Source organism: Rhinopithecus roxellana, chromosome 2 (genome assembly GCF_007565055.1).
Source record: "Rhinopithecus roxellana isolate Shanxi Qingling chromosome 2, ASM756505v1, whole genome shotgun sequence".
In the NCBI taxonomy this organism is placed as follows: domain Eukaryota; kingdom Metazoa; phylum Chordata; class Mammalia; order Primates; family Cercopithecidae; genus Rhinopithecus; species Rhinopithecus roxellana.
This window is the reverse complement of record NC_044550.1, coordinates 71,849,786-71,865,432: the sequence shown is the minus strand read 5'-3', so window position 1 is coordinate 71,865,432 and position 15,647 is coordinate 71,849,786. Positions and strand designations below refer to the sequence as shown.

Sequence of the window (15,647 nt, the reverse complement as noted above, 5' to 3'; positions counted from 1 at the left end):
ACACACACACACACACGCACACATACACACACTTCTAAATGGCCAATGGATTCAAGAAATAAGTCATAAAAAATTCTATATTTTAAAGAAAATATTTTGAACTGAATGATAATGAAAACATCAAAATTTGTGAGACACAAGTAAAATAACACATAGATGGAATTCTATAACTTTAAATTATTACATGAAAATAAAAATATTTAATCTCAATTATATAAAGTTCTACCTTAAGAAGCCAGAAAAAGGAAAAACAAAGTTTAAGCACAAAGTTCTTGAAGTGAGAAAGCAATAATAATAATATATCATGATACTAATTATAATAACAATAACAGAAATGTATGAAACAGAAAAACCACAATAAATTAAATCAGTTCTTTTATGAGATCAATCAAATTGGTGAACTTTTAGATATACTGATCCGATCAAAGGAAAAATATGGTTACAGAGATACAAATTTGGCATTCTGATTTTTTTTTTTTTTCTTTTTTTTTTCGCCTTACCTGGTCTGGCACTAATGATTTAATTCAGAATTGCACTAATACTGTGTACATGGCAGGACTCAGATGTTTTCTTTCTTGCAGATCGGATTAAATTAGGCAAAGTATATTTCTAGTCTCAAAACTATCTGTTAAGGACCTGCCTGACCTATTCCACATAGTCTAGAGCTGGCAAGTCCTGTTATTTGTCAGGCCCTCAAAAGCCATGCGCATGAAGTTGAAACAGGAAATTTTCTCTGAGCCCTCTGTGGGATTCGCAAAGGTGGTGGCTCATTTCCTCAGACCGCAGATTTCAACCCGTCCGAGGGATGGGAACATGCAGGTAAGTGGGTGCAGGGGCCAGGATGAGTGCATCTGGGCATCAGCAGGAGCAGAACTCGGTGCAGCCCCACAGCACCATCTAGGAGGGTACCCGCAACTCCCGGAACCCCAGAGGGAGTGTGTTACCGTGTGCTCTTTTAGCTTTGACATCCGTAGACAGCTTAGGTGTTTAAAGGTTCAGTGTGACAGCCTTCTGTATCTTGAGCTCTTGTTCAGTGTCCAGGAAGAATCAGGTCACATGAGTAAACTGAAGGTGGTAATTGCAGGGGATTTTATTGCCAGTGAAAGTGACGCTCAGTGAGATGGAGAGCTGGAAAAGGGATGAAGTGGGATGCTGGTCTTCCCCTAGAGTTCTGCCATTCCTGGCTGAACTCTTTTCTGAGGTGCCACCATGAAGCCATACCTCTGAAGTCAAGCTGCTTCTTTTCTCTCCTTCGCTGCCTCTCCATTCCTAGTGGAGCCTGGGGTTTTTACAGGTACAGAATTAGGGGTGGGCATGTACCAATGCTAGGGTAGTTTTGGAAAAGGCAACATTCGAGCAGGAAAACAAAGGATGTAAAATTCCCTTGAACTGCAGGTCCAGGCTGGAGGGTGGGGCCCTTGCCAAAGATCAGCCTCTTTTACTCAGTATTTTTCTGCCTCCTGTCCATATCAGAGTCAGGGGAACCTCAGTTCCCTGCTTGTTAAAGCACCTAAAGCCACTTGGCCCAGCACATTTCCTTCATATGAATTTTACTGTCACATTTGTTTCTTAAGTTTTCTCAAGTTTCCTGAGTCACTTATCCGACAATGACTTCTTTCTCGCGTGTGTTTGAATCACTTGGTGAATAAATAGGATATGAATGATGTAGATCAAAATACTAACTTTTCTTCCTCTTTACTAATAAAGTGCAAATTGAAGAAAATGTCTTGGGTACTTAGTGAAATTGATATATGTAAACATATTATACTTTCTCTAAAACAGACATAACTCATTTACTGGTAAACTATAGACTTAATGTAATAGTAACATTTGAAGACACAAAGAGAAATATACTCTTTGGAGAAATGAGAACAAGAAGAAGGAAGAGGTGAATATCAGAATCTTACTTTATTTTCAGGTACCTAATCATAGAAAAAAAAAAAAAAAAAAAAAAAAAACCTGGTGTAGGAAAGCAGCTGTTCCCTAAGACTGTAGAAATCTGAAAAAGCTTTGTCACACTTCAGAATCTTTCCTTGTTTTAGCAGAAAATTAAGATATACTGTTTTTACACCCCAAATCTGTGTAGCATATTATACAATTTGCTCTATATTTTTAGAAGAAAAAAGATGCCCAGAGATTTCTGCTTTTACTGAGGAATTTGTAAGCTGAATACTTCCAGGGAGTTTTGTTGCTTTACAACACAGCACAGACCCTATGGATTCCTGAAATTGTGGTCTTGGCTTAGCTCCATAGTAAAAGTCAAAAAGGGTGGTTCAGGTAATTCAATAAGTAGAGATGAATTCAGAGGTTTAAGTGTGGGTAATAAATTTACTGAAATAACATTCCCTTAGGTTTATAATTTACAACAAATACTATTCCTTTATAAGTAGACGTATCCAAGTAATGGAGCAAATTAATAAGTATTGTATTATATTAGTATATATGCATGTAATGTCCTTCCAAGCACATGGCTTTTTTTTTTTTTTTTTAATGTCTTCAAAGTAGAGCAATATAAACTTCAGCCTCCAATTTCATTCATAATTCTGGTTCTCACCTATGAGAAGTGAAGATGAATAACTAGTATAACTTCTAAGAATAAATCCAACATCTAGTGTTCTTTGATGTTGCTGTCTTTGCACTGTATTTTTAACTTGATTTAGATATTAACACTTATCTTTCTTGTTTCTTAGCAATATTTTGTTTCCTACAGTAGTTTCAGAACTTGAACTTTATTTTTTTGTCATCTTAAATCTGTGTCTCAAATCCTTCCTCCTTTGCCCAACGTCCCATCCCATAAGAAGGAAGCCTCTCTTCATATCCACACAGAATTTTCCTAGAGTTGAATATCCGGTTTTGCATGCTGGTCATTGACATTGAATTTTCATATCTTGCTTCTAGAACTTGTTTCCCACATTATGTTAATAGTCTTCCTAGATATGGACTTAATTTCATTTATCAGAAACCCTAATTTTTTTCTTCCTTTGAGTATTCCACACGAACCTTCTGCATTTCATTGCCTTTAACATCTCTTGCAGTCTCTTCCTCCCTTGGCCACACACATCTCATCCTTAAGTAGTTCAATCACAAATTCTACACTATTATTTTGTAGTCTCTGGAGCTTTTAGTAATTTTTCGCCCTCCAGCTGACCTTTTCCTAGCTCTATGAGGCTTTATTTTTTTAATCATTTATTTCATTACATTCACTTGTCCTAGATAAGAGCCCAGTCTCCTGAATTGTGTTCCATAACTAAAGGCACAAATTTTATCTAGCGCTATAATTCCTAGTGTATATACCAGGGAGGATAAACAATGTCCAAAGGAAATGAAATGTCAAAATAAGACCTTCTTTCAGAGATTAAATATTACAATGGGCCGGGCGCGGTGGCTCAAGCCTGTAATCCCAGCACTTTGGGAGGCCGAGACGGGCGGATCACGAGGTCAGGAGATCGAGACCATCCTGGCTAATACGGTGAAACCCCGTCTCTACTAAAAAATACAAAAAAATAGCGGGGGAGGGGGGTGGGTAGTAGTCTAACCGGCAGTGAGGCAGGAGAATGGCGTAACCGGGAGGGGAGTTGCAGTGAGCTGAGATCCGGCCACTGCACTCCAGCCTGGGCGGCAAGACAGACTCCGTCTCAAAAAAAAAAAAAAAAAAAAAAAATTACAATGGAGTTCATTCGTCATTTTCCAAGCGATGAATGGTCAATTATACATATGAAGAAAATGAGTCTTTATAATGATGATGGCATTGATTCAATAGGAGAAAAACAATGTGGAAAAATAAGCATTTATTCAGATAGCTTATGCTGAAGTATGTTGATACAAATAATCATACCCATTGAAATTGCTAATCTCCATTTGTAATTTGAATATTAAGCATTATTTGACCTTTATATGTAGAATGTATAAAACTAATGAAATCAATTTTAATTCTGCAGTATTATAATAATTTCAGTCATAGAATATGAAATTAGCTCAATTTTACATTATATTTATAACTATATTAATAGCTGAATTTATTTCCAGAACTCTAAGTCAAGGAAACAGTTATAACTTATATTGTCTATTTTTTTAAGGGGCAGGAAAATTCTATTAAGCCTTCCATATTTTTATGCAATAGAAAATTAATATAGTTCATAAATAAATAAGCATTCTTAGTTTCCTTGATCTGAAAAAAGAACACAGAAATAACTGTCCTTCTCAATTTATAACTCTAGCTTTCGAAGCAGAGAAATAACTATCCTTCTTATTTTATAACTCTGGTTTTCAAAGTGGAATTACTACAACAGTAGTATCAGCATTAACTGGAACCTTGATAGACTGCAAGTTATATAGTTCCTTCTCAGACCTAATAATTAGAGACTCTGTGGGTAAGGCCTAGCAATCTGTGTCTTAAGTACTTCTAGAGCCTTCGTTCTCAAACTTAAACTTGTCTGATGCACGTTCAAGTTTGAGAACTAAAGGTCTAGAAAAACTGATAAAGTGAAATGGTGAGATCTCAAGAAAAGAAAACATTATAAGAATATATTGTATAAATCTGTAAATTTATTCTTGAAAGAAAAATTATGCTTTCATAATAATCTGTATTTTGAGTGCTCTAAAGCATATCTATATTTATACAGATATCTATAATAATTAATGAATGTGAAAAACTTGAACAATTACACAACTATTTTTTGCCCTTTATGTTCAGATTATATCATCAAAGATATATTTCATTCCATAATTAAAAGGAATTTTTTGTGATTAATATTTCCAAGATATGATATGAGAGTCTTGTTTTCATTTAAAAATTTTGTTTTAAATGCTGGGACTTGTCTATAAAATATAATCGATACATTTAATATTACATGATTTTAATGATTTCATGCATTTATGTGACCATGGATGAAAGAAAGAGAGAAAAAAATAGAAAAATAGAGAAAGAAAGAAAGAAAGAAAGAAAGAAAGAAAGAAAGAAAGAAAGAAAGAAAGAAAAAGAAAGAGAGAAGAGAGAGAGGGGGGAGAGGGAGGGAGGGAGGGAGAGAGGAAGAAAGAAGAAAGAAGAAGAAGAAAGAAAGAAAGAAGAAAGAAAGAAAGAAAGAAAAGAAGAAAGGAAGGAAGGAGGAAGGAAGGAAGGAAGGAAGGAATGAAGGAAGGAAGGAAGGAAGGAAGGAAGGAAGGAAGGAAGAAGGGAGGGAGGGAGGGAGGGAGGGAGGGGAGAGAGAGAGAGAAAGGAAGGAAGGAGGAGGAAGGAAGAGAGAGAGGGAAGGAGGAAGGAAGGAAGAAAGAAAGACGAAAGCAAGAAAGAAAGAAAGAACAAAGAAAGAAAGAAGAAAGAAGAAAGAAAGAAAGAAAGAAAGAAAGAAGAAAAGAAAGAAAGAAAGAAAGGAAGGAAGGAAGGAAGAAGGAAAGGAAGGAAGGAAGGAAGGAAGGAAGGAAGGAAGGAAGGAAGGAAGAGAGAGAGAAAGGAAGAAAGGAAGGAAGGAAGGAAGGAAGGAAAGAAACGAAACTCAGCCAATGTGAAAATTTGATACTTAGACAACATATAAATTATAATTGGTCATCTGTTTTCAAGGAATTTTGATTCATAAATCAAGAAACATTAATTTTATTTACATTTGCTTTTCTCTGTTTTTTTACGATCTTACCTGAAGATTTGAGTGAACAAAGGAGCATTTAATATATGGAAATGTTTGAGTCTTACTACTAAGAAGTAAATCAAAATATCTCACTTGAGGTATAGACTGGCTGTCAGTAACAAAACAAAACAAACAAACAAACAAAAACTAGTTAACAGTTCTGACAGGTTTTAGAATGCCTAATTTGACCCATAAATTGTTTGATTATCTGACTATGGCAAAGTAAAATACATGTAAAGTGTTAGAAACACATGTTAACTAAAGATATAACAGAAATAAAGGTAATATATTACTGTTATTATCATGTAATTTTTATGGTAAAAAAAGATCACATTTTTCTACATCTTCTCTGGAGAATATCTGTTGTATAAAGTAAGGCAAATGTAAACACTTTAAAATCTATTTTCCAAAGAAAAAGTATATTAAATAGTAATAATTACCTTGGTTTGAAGACATAGAAAAATAATAAATGATGTATAAAAAAATAAAGTTTACTACTGTGGAATTATTACTCCTACAAGCATACAGGTTAACAATAAATTTGGTGGTCCAACATTATTTGGTGGTCCAAATATCTTATATTTGAATATGTAGTACACACTCTTAAAAATTGCTTAAAAACTGATTCATTCTTTTAAAAAATGTTACAGAATATGTTCAGATTTTAATGCATTTTTACTTCTTTCAAAATAACTAAGAGTTTAGATTGTGAATCAACAATTAGAAAAGTCTCTTTCAACTACATAAATCAGCAGTTTCTCTTTACACATGAAAACAAAACAAAACAAAACAAAACCTATGTCCAAGGTAGCAACAATGTCCAGCATAGACATAGTCAGACGATCCATGGTAAATAAATAATCCATACTTATTTACTCAGCCAGTTGAGAGCACTTCAGGTTATGTTCCATATAGAGAACAGTTACTTTTGCTTTGTTGGTGTTTAGTGTAAATACTTCTTCTGACTGATCAATTATGTGGCATACATGTGGGTCTAAATTAAAAATGGATAGTCATTGTTGAGTAAAACCTTACTATAGCTGGAAAAATTATAGTATGGTCTTCTTTTAAATTTCCTTCTAAACAGGGTACATTATTTGGCAAACCTGTGCTAAATTAATCCTGGTGGGGAAAAAAAAAAAAAAAAAAGCCTTAAGTGCTGTTTCTAACACCTAATCAATCTGCTTGAAACATTCTTGGCAAGTAGGCCTGGCGCTGTGGCTCAGGCCTGTAATCCTAGCACTTTGGGAGGCCGAGGCAGGTGGATCACGAGGTCAGGAGATCGAGACCATCCTGGCTAACACGGTGAAATCCCATCTCTACTAAAAATACAAAAAATCAGCTGCGCGTGGTGGCGGGCGCCTGTAGTCCCAGTTACTTGGGAGGCTGAGGCAGGAGAATGGCGTGAACCTGTGAGGCAGAGCTTGCAGCGAGCAGAGATCACACCACTGCACTCCAGCCTAGGCGACAGAGAGATACTCCCTCTGAAAAACAAACAAAATTCTTGGCAAGTAAACATCTCCCACACATGGTGCATGAAATTGCCAATTATTTGGAAGCTAACTTCATAAATTTGTTTTTCTGAAAAACTTCTATTTTCTCACTTAAAATCTAACATCAAAAAGGTAGAATATGTAGTTCCTTATATGCCTTTGTAAAAGCATCCTTTTTCCCTTTGCAATCCCTTCACATCATTCTCATTCAGTCAATGAAGCACTCTCAATGGATCCAAAATTAGATCTACATACTCAGTTCTTTCATACATTCAATTATAGATGAGACCGATTCTGTGTTGTCTTCTGTCATTTTAAGTTCCAAGGCTAAAATTAATAGATATATCTTAATTAAACTACATCTATATCTATAGCTATATTTTTACAGAATTACATTGACATAGTACATTACCATTTAGGAACATATTTGATGCATATACTTCAGGTGAAATCATGATTATTCAGTAAGAAACATAAGTAATTTATTCCCTTCTTTTAGGACTGTCTGGTTAATTGGTTGAGAACTTAAATTTGTTATGTGCTATATATTACGAAAGAGCGTTTACTTTCAAAATATAAGTGAACCTTCTAACCTAAGTGTAAAAAAAAAAACTTTATAAGCAAGCATATAAGGGCACTACAAAATAGCTGTTTGATATAAGGACTATGCAACTTTACTGATTACATGCTAATATATGTCTCTTGAAGCAATTGGTAACAATGTAGCCAAAGTAATTTAAAGGTGGGGATGAATATGTATATTTGTTAGACTACTAATGACAACATTCACATCTACAAAATAATTTGTTACTGAAGGCATTAAAAGCCCTTAACCCAAATAACAAAATCCCTAATAGATTTCAGACATGTTTTTAAACACTTCTTGACACAAACCTTTGCAAATGCATTTGTATTACAATCACTTTATGGAAAAATGATAATCTGTAAAAATTTCATTAGAGATGGGGATTTGCTAGATCTTGTATTCAGAATGTTCTGCTTCCATATAACCAGAGAAGAAAGTGCTAATGCTGAATAGAATAAAACATTTTTATTACTTCATGGGGGGGTAAGTAAGGTCTTGTATTTTTATAGGTCTTCTTGAAATTTCTCACAGTAATCTGACTAGGTGATCATATGGTTATTGTCAGGTCTTTTCCTCATTTGCCTAAAAGACTGGCAAGTACTAGCTGGAATGTTGATAATTATAATCACGCTCTTCTTGTACAGCTGAGGATTTCATTTTGGCTTTTATGTTCTATGGGCTGCAACATACCTCACACTCATGGCAATATTAACTTGCTGGCCCTAAAAGCTATTTGTGTTCAAATCTATGGAACAGTTTTAATCACAGAGGCACTGAGGAGACGGAATAAGATGAGCAATTGTTTTCATACAGTGAGTGAACATGTCTGAGAATACAAAGAACTGTTTTTTCTTTGTTTGTTTGTTTGTCAATTGCTACAATTAGGAAAACTCAGTTCTGAGAGCAGAATAATGTTTATTTCTAGGGGCTAGTTCTGGGAGGAAGGGAGATGGATTAGGAGTAGGACTTAATTATTGATTATGTTGTAATTTTAGGAGAGGTAACAGATATTCATTTAGTGTTATGTCTTATTATTTAAATAGATGTTCATTTTTCTTTTAACATACTCAACATTTTAAAAGATAATAAAGGAGGCCAGGCATGTTGGTGCATGCCTATAATCCCAGCACTTTGGGAGGCAGAGTGGGGACAGATCACCTGAGGTCAGGAGTTCACAATCATCCTGTCCAATATGGTGAAATCCTGTCTCTACTAAAAATACAAAAAAATTAGCCAGGAATGGTGGCTCACACCTGTAATCCAAGCCACTTGGAGGCTGAGAGAGCAGAACCGCTTGAACCTAGGAGGCAGAAGTTGGAGTGAGCAGAGATTGCACCACTGAACTCCAGCCTGGGCAACAGAGCAAGACTGCGTCTCAAAAAAAAAAAAAAAAAAAAAAAAAAAAGAAGAAGAAGAAGGAAAAGGAGATTTATGGATTTATGGAAGTTCTCTATGCCAATAGATAGTAAGCTAGAAGAACAACTTTAATTCTAATTACTAAAAGATTATAAAATTGAACAGCTAGCTGCAATACAAATTCAGATACATAAATTTATTCAATCTGTCCATTTGGCATAATGAGAAATATTCCCCCACTTAAAGTAAATTGCAGCACTATCAGTCAGACCAAAGTACATGATGGCACAGAATAATACACCAAAGAAAAGGGTATCCATTGTCTATTATTCATTTCATTAGATCTGTAACAGGCACATCTATGTGTGAAAGAGGTGAAAACGCTCTGTAGTTCCCCTTTAAAATCAGAGCTGTTGAAGATGGTTGTGTGCTCATATTTTTATATAAATCATAGCATTCTTTAATAAAATATTCATTATATTCAGACAGATCTGGAGGACAATAGAACATCGTGTTTATGTTCATATAAGTGCATGCACACATAAAATTTTGATGTAGGCATATGAGATTGGGACTGTAAAGGGTGTCAGGTGTGAGCTCCCACTAAAGGTGTCAAGCTTATTGACTTGTCAGTGCTACTTATGAGCTCATGGTGGAGCCGGACTAGAGTAGACCTAGACTGCTGATAAGGCCCATGCCCTGTGATTCGGTAAAAACAACTAAAAAATGCAATATTCAATAACTTCTGTGGGATTATGGTTCATATGATGCCATGGAGATTTTTAACATCCTCCATATCTAATTAAATACATCAAAGAACATTTCATATTCAAAGTCATATAGTATGGAAAATATGCCTGTCTTAGTGATTTGTTTGTTTATTCTGGTTGCCATTTCAATATCATAATCAATTTACTTTAACATGTGAAATATCAAAATTATAATTAAAACAATACTTTTTAATTTGTTTTAGCGTAACTTTATTTTAAACTGTTTTATTTAAACTTGAGATTCTAACTTTTTAGAAGTATCTGTAAATATTTTCGCTTTAGGTGCCCACATGAATAAATATCTGCCATTATAAGCAAGGAAATTTAAATATTATGAGATTTTCCTCATTATAAATAAGCAAATCAATTGATTTTCTATAAGTTAAAAAACTTTTTAATTGCACTACTTTGTTGGATATTGCTCAGACTTTATTGTTACCAGTTCATGGTGAAAATTATGTTAAATGTTTTGAAGAACATTAGAAAAAAACAAAGCTTCAAAAATTGCTTCTTCTGAAACAGCAAGGTAGTATAGTTGTATTCAAAATCAGATGGCTATATTACAGGATAAAATTCTCATTTTCCTGTAACTTATAGTCTTCTGTTTACTGGTTGCCTGACTCTCCAATTATGGGAATTTATTAATCACAGATCAAATGAAGGCATTCATTTCATTTTCTGCTGTCTTTTTCTCTCTCCAGTTGCCAAGTCCAGAGACAGACGGAGAGCAGTCAGCGGCTCTAGCCAGGATGACTGACTGTAACTGTATCTGAACTGGTGGTAGTGCTCAGTAGGGAGTACGTGTTTCTACAAACTTTTTGAAATATTAATACACAAATTGTACTGAGGTTTTTGATAGCAGAAGACTGGCTGCTCTGTGGGTTTCTGATTAGCGTTCTATTGGTGATTACGAGAAGTCAGTGGCGCCTAAATGGGTTAAGTCTAATGCGGTTTTGAAAGCTGATAGCATAATTTAACATGACTTTCAATCTCAGAGCCTCAGACCTGGCTGACCCCAGCAAATTACAATGTTTGTTAATGCTCTGGTATAGACATCTTCTTCTATTCAACCCAAACCAGATATATTAAGTGAAACAATCAAGTTGTGCTTCTCTAAGAAATGTTGTTCCTGGCTACATTTTGATACATCTTCAGATCAGAAATTTTTTAAGGTATCTGATACTCCCCAGGTTTTTTGAAGATGTCTTCAGTATACACACACACACACATACACACACACACACACAAACCCACATACAGGGTTGGTTGAGTTCTTGAGAAAATAGAATAACCTTAAAATTTTTATCACTGCAATTGCATGCAATACATTTCTCGTGGAAAATCTAAAATCAATTTTAAAAATTGCAAACAAAAGGAAAAAGCCAGGACACAAACTTCCTGTGGTAAAACAGAAAAACAAACCTAACAAATGAACAAATAAAAACACTTCAAACAGAATATTTGCAAATGCTGTACTAACAAGAGAAGAAAGGTTGTGATTGTAAAATTGTTTAAATACATTTTTTAGACAATCAGTATTAATTTAACAATGATAGTGATAGGCTACTGTTGGTTTAGGAGTGAATTTTTCACATATATTAAATATTAAGGTTTAATATTGTATATCTCAAGGTAGAAATTATATGAACTACAGTTACAAACAAATGTCTACTTTTAATATCAATCATTTCTTTTTAGCTTAAGATGGTTATTTATAAATACAGCACCATTGCAGCTTTCCAAATTATGAGCATCTGGATGAAAGCTTAGAAGCTTTGGAAACTTCACTGGAAGCGAATGTGACTCAACCTTTATACCTGTGGGTTTTCCTCAACTATATGAAAAGCATTTCCACCAGATTTTCAATTAATATTTTTAAAAACAAATTATGTTTAAAATTGTTGACTACTTATATCATGCAACTCTTATAATTGAATTCCCTTTAATCAGAATTAGCAATCGTTTTTAACCTACTAAGATTAAGTCTTTTTTTAAACAAGCTAATGGTGCAAATATTATGAAGCAAATGTTTAATTATTTAAAGTCAGTGGTTCTTCATTTAAATGTTTGCAATTTGATGTATTTCAAAAGATATATTTCTCCAATTTACTGAAATTAAGGCTTATTTCAAATTTTAATTTTTAAATAATTTTAACTTTACACATTTTAAGCAATTAAAGCATCCTTATGAAAATATTCAGTTTTCTATGAAGAACATTTTATTCAAAATAAGTTTAGAAAACTAAAAATGAATCTTAGAAAAAGAAAAAAATAACTTTATTTTAAAATTTCTATGATTTTAAAAACTAAAGAGATTTTAAATTATATTATTTATAATATTTCCAATATTATAAAGCAAATAATGAATTAACATATTTAACATCTAATGATTTCATGTTTAATTAGAACTTATTTCATTGTATTTTAAAATTTGGGGTGGGGTGGTTCTTCATAGATCTCCAAAAGTACAAAGCTCACCTTATACTAAATAAGAAATAGTAAAAAAAAAAAAAAAAAAAAAAAAAAAAAAAAAAAAAAAAAAATCTCCTTAACTGAAACACAGTGAAATGAACTATATCTAACATATTTAAGATGACATTTAAAAAAGTACATATCAAATTTTATGCTTTTAAAATATCTGCTGTACATCAATCATTCTGAATATTTACACATGTATTTCAACAATCTAGCTAATAGTCTAAGTTTCAATTTTTCTCTTTTAGAATTTACTTTCATTCTGATTATAATGCATATAGGTCAAATATTTAAAATTATTATGGCATTTTTTGATTTTACCAGAAAGCTTTTTAATAAGCTCTGTCACCTTTACTTGATTGCTTCTAAAAAAAGCAAACATGTCTAAATTGTTCCTTAATTTAAAAAAAAAAAGGCTTTTAAAATAAATACTGTTTTATTAGAAGAAGGATTATCAGTGTAAATGAGGATCATATATGTGATTGAAGTAGTCGTTTTAATTTTAATTTTACAAACAATACTACTTATAATATTAAACAGCCACACTATTCCTAAGTTTATTCTGTGTTTGGTATAAAAGTCCTTATAACTCACATTAATAAAATGAATGCCAGTAATCAATTTTACAGAAACATAATATTTTCTGAAATAAATATGTTGTTGTTTGTTAATATTGAAAATTAGGGTAGCTTTTATCTTACTCTTGACTATGTTTAGAAAATGTTTGAGGAAATCATATTATATTCTTGAAAATTTTTATATCTAGTTATCTTCCCATTTCCTGGACTTTTACTTAATTGTGTTTCATAGATTTCATGTATTATTGTATACATATTTGTTTACTCATTCACTTCCTATAAGCAATGTCGATTAAGAAAAGACTTAAATTGAACAGGTTTGTCCAGGGGAGGGTTGGTCTGGAGGAGTGGAAAATCTTTGAATCTATACTACTGCTTAGATCATTAACCAACATCTCAGTAGAACACTTTTCAGAAAGAAAGGGAGACGGATGCAGTTGTCTTTCCTCTCCATTTATTTTTTATGGTTATTTATTCACAGATGATGTGGGGCAGACTGTGTACAGAGATAAAGCATGGGTAATTTACAGGCAAATGTAAGCCTCGATTGGCTAGGATATTCAAAGTGCTCTAATGAATTAAAAGGAAAGTAGGTCATTTGAATCATAAATATTTTAAACATTTACCTCATAAATGAAGCTAATAGATACTTGTTCTAAAAACGCAGAAAAAATAGCTTCAAATAGGATAAGGAAGAAAGTTAAACAAAACAGAATTATTAAACCATGCCAGTTTCCACACCTCTACGAATTTCAGTAGGTGGTCCACTTCTGACAGTGTACAAAACAGCAGGAGAGTTTACTAATGAAAGACAAGATACATGTGTTGACACAGCATTAAATGACTGGTTTGTCACTCCCCCACGATGTGAATTGTGGATTCCATTCTGTAGTAGCACAAACGAACTGCTTTTATCATCTTGGTTTTGTTTGCTTGTTTGTTTGTTTGTTTTGCTCATTAAACTTTCTTAATGTGTCTCAAAATTCTGTGACAAAGTTTTGGTCAAGTTGTTTCCATTAAAAAGTAATAATTTTAAAAACTAATAACTTAAAACTGCCACACACAAGAAAGAAAACCAAAGTGGTCCACAAAACATTCTCCTTTCTGTCTGAAGGTTTTTACGATGCATTGTTATCATTAACCAGTCTTTTACTTAAGTGGCCAATTGAAACAAACACTTCTGAGACAATTCTTCCACTGCTGATTAAGACCAGGTGGCAGGTATTAGGGATAATATTCATTTGGCCTTCTGAGCTTTCTGGGCAGACATGGTGGCCTTGCCAGCTCTGGCAGCCTTCTTGTCCACTGCTTTGATGACATCCAGGACAACCGTCTGTCTCATATCACGAACAGCAAAGTGACACAGAGGTGGATAGTATGAGAAGCTCTCAACACACATGGGCTTGCCAGGAACCATATCAATGATGGCAGCATCACCAGACCTCAATAATTTAGGGCCATCTTCCAGCTTTTTACCAGAACGGTGATCAATCTTTTCCTTCAGCTCAGCAAACTTGCATGCAATGTGAACCGTCTGGCAATCCAGCACAGGGGCATAGCCAGCACTGATTTGGCCTGGATGGTTCAGGATAATCACTTCAGCAGTGAAGCCAGCTGCTTCCATTGGTGGGTCATTTTTGCTGTCACCAGCAATGTTGCCATGATGAACTTCCTTGACAGACACATTCTTGACATTGTAGCCCATAATGTCCCCAGGAAGAGCTTCACTTAAAGCTTCATGATGCATTTCAACAGATTTTGCTTCAGTTGTAATGTTTACTGGAGCAAAGGTGGCCATCATACTAGGTTTGAGAACACCAGTCTCCAGTTGATCTATAAGAACAATACTAATACCAACAATTTTGTAGACATCCTGAAGAGGCAGGTGCAAGGGCTTGTCAGTTGGACGAGTTGGTGGTAGGATGCAGTCCAGAGCCTCAAGCAGCGTGGTTCCACTGGTATTGCCATCATTTCAGGTGACTTTCCATACCTTGAACCAAGTCATGTTAGCACTTGGCTCCAGCATGTTGTCATCATTCCAACCAGATATCGGCACAAATGCTACTGTGTCGGTGTTGTAGCCAATTTCTTAATATAAGTGCTGACTTCCTTAACGATTTCCTCATATCACTTCTGGCTGTACGGTGGCTCAGTGGAATCCATTTTTTTTTTTTTTTTTTTAACACAATTGACTCTTTGTTTCACACCCACTGTGTAACCCAGAAGGGCATGCTCTCGGGTCTGACCATTTTTGAAGTTACCAGCTTCAAATTCACCAACACCAGCAGCAACATTCAGGACATTACAGTCAGCCTGAGATGTCCCTGTAATCATGTTTTTGATGAAGTTTCTGTGTCCTGGGGCATCAATGATAGCCACATAGTACTTGCTGGTCTCAGATTTCTACAAGGAGATATCAATGGTGATACCATGCTCATGCTCAGCTTTCAGTTAACCCAAGACCCAGGCATACTTGAACAAACCCTTTGCCATCTCAGCAGCCTCCTTCTCAAATTTTTCAATGGTTCTTTTGTCGATGCCACTACATTTGTAGATCACATGGCCAGTAGTGGTGGACCTGACTGAATCTACGTGTTCAATGACGACAATGTTGATATGAATCTTTTCCTTTCCTATTTTGGCTTTTAGGGGTAGTTTTCATGACACCTGTGTTCTGGCGGCAAACCCATTGTGAAAAAAACTACCAACTTGTTTTTTTTTAACTTTAACTTCTCATACAAATTAACAGCTTTCTGTTTGTCATTTGC

The 15,647-nt window shown here is 34.3% G+C and overlaps 1 pseudogene; it reads right to left on the bottom strand.

The window, feature by feature from the left end:
• Positions 1-14,116: 14,116 nt before the first annotated feature.
• LOC104657750 lies at positions 14,117-15,228 on the bottom strand (annotated as a pseudogene).
• Between the last annotated feature and the right edge of the window lie 419 nt (positions 15,229-15,647).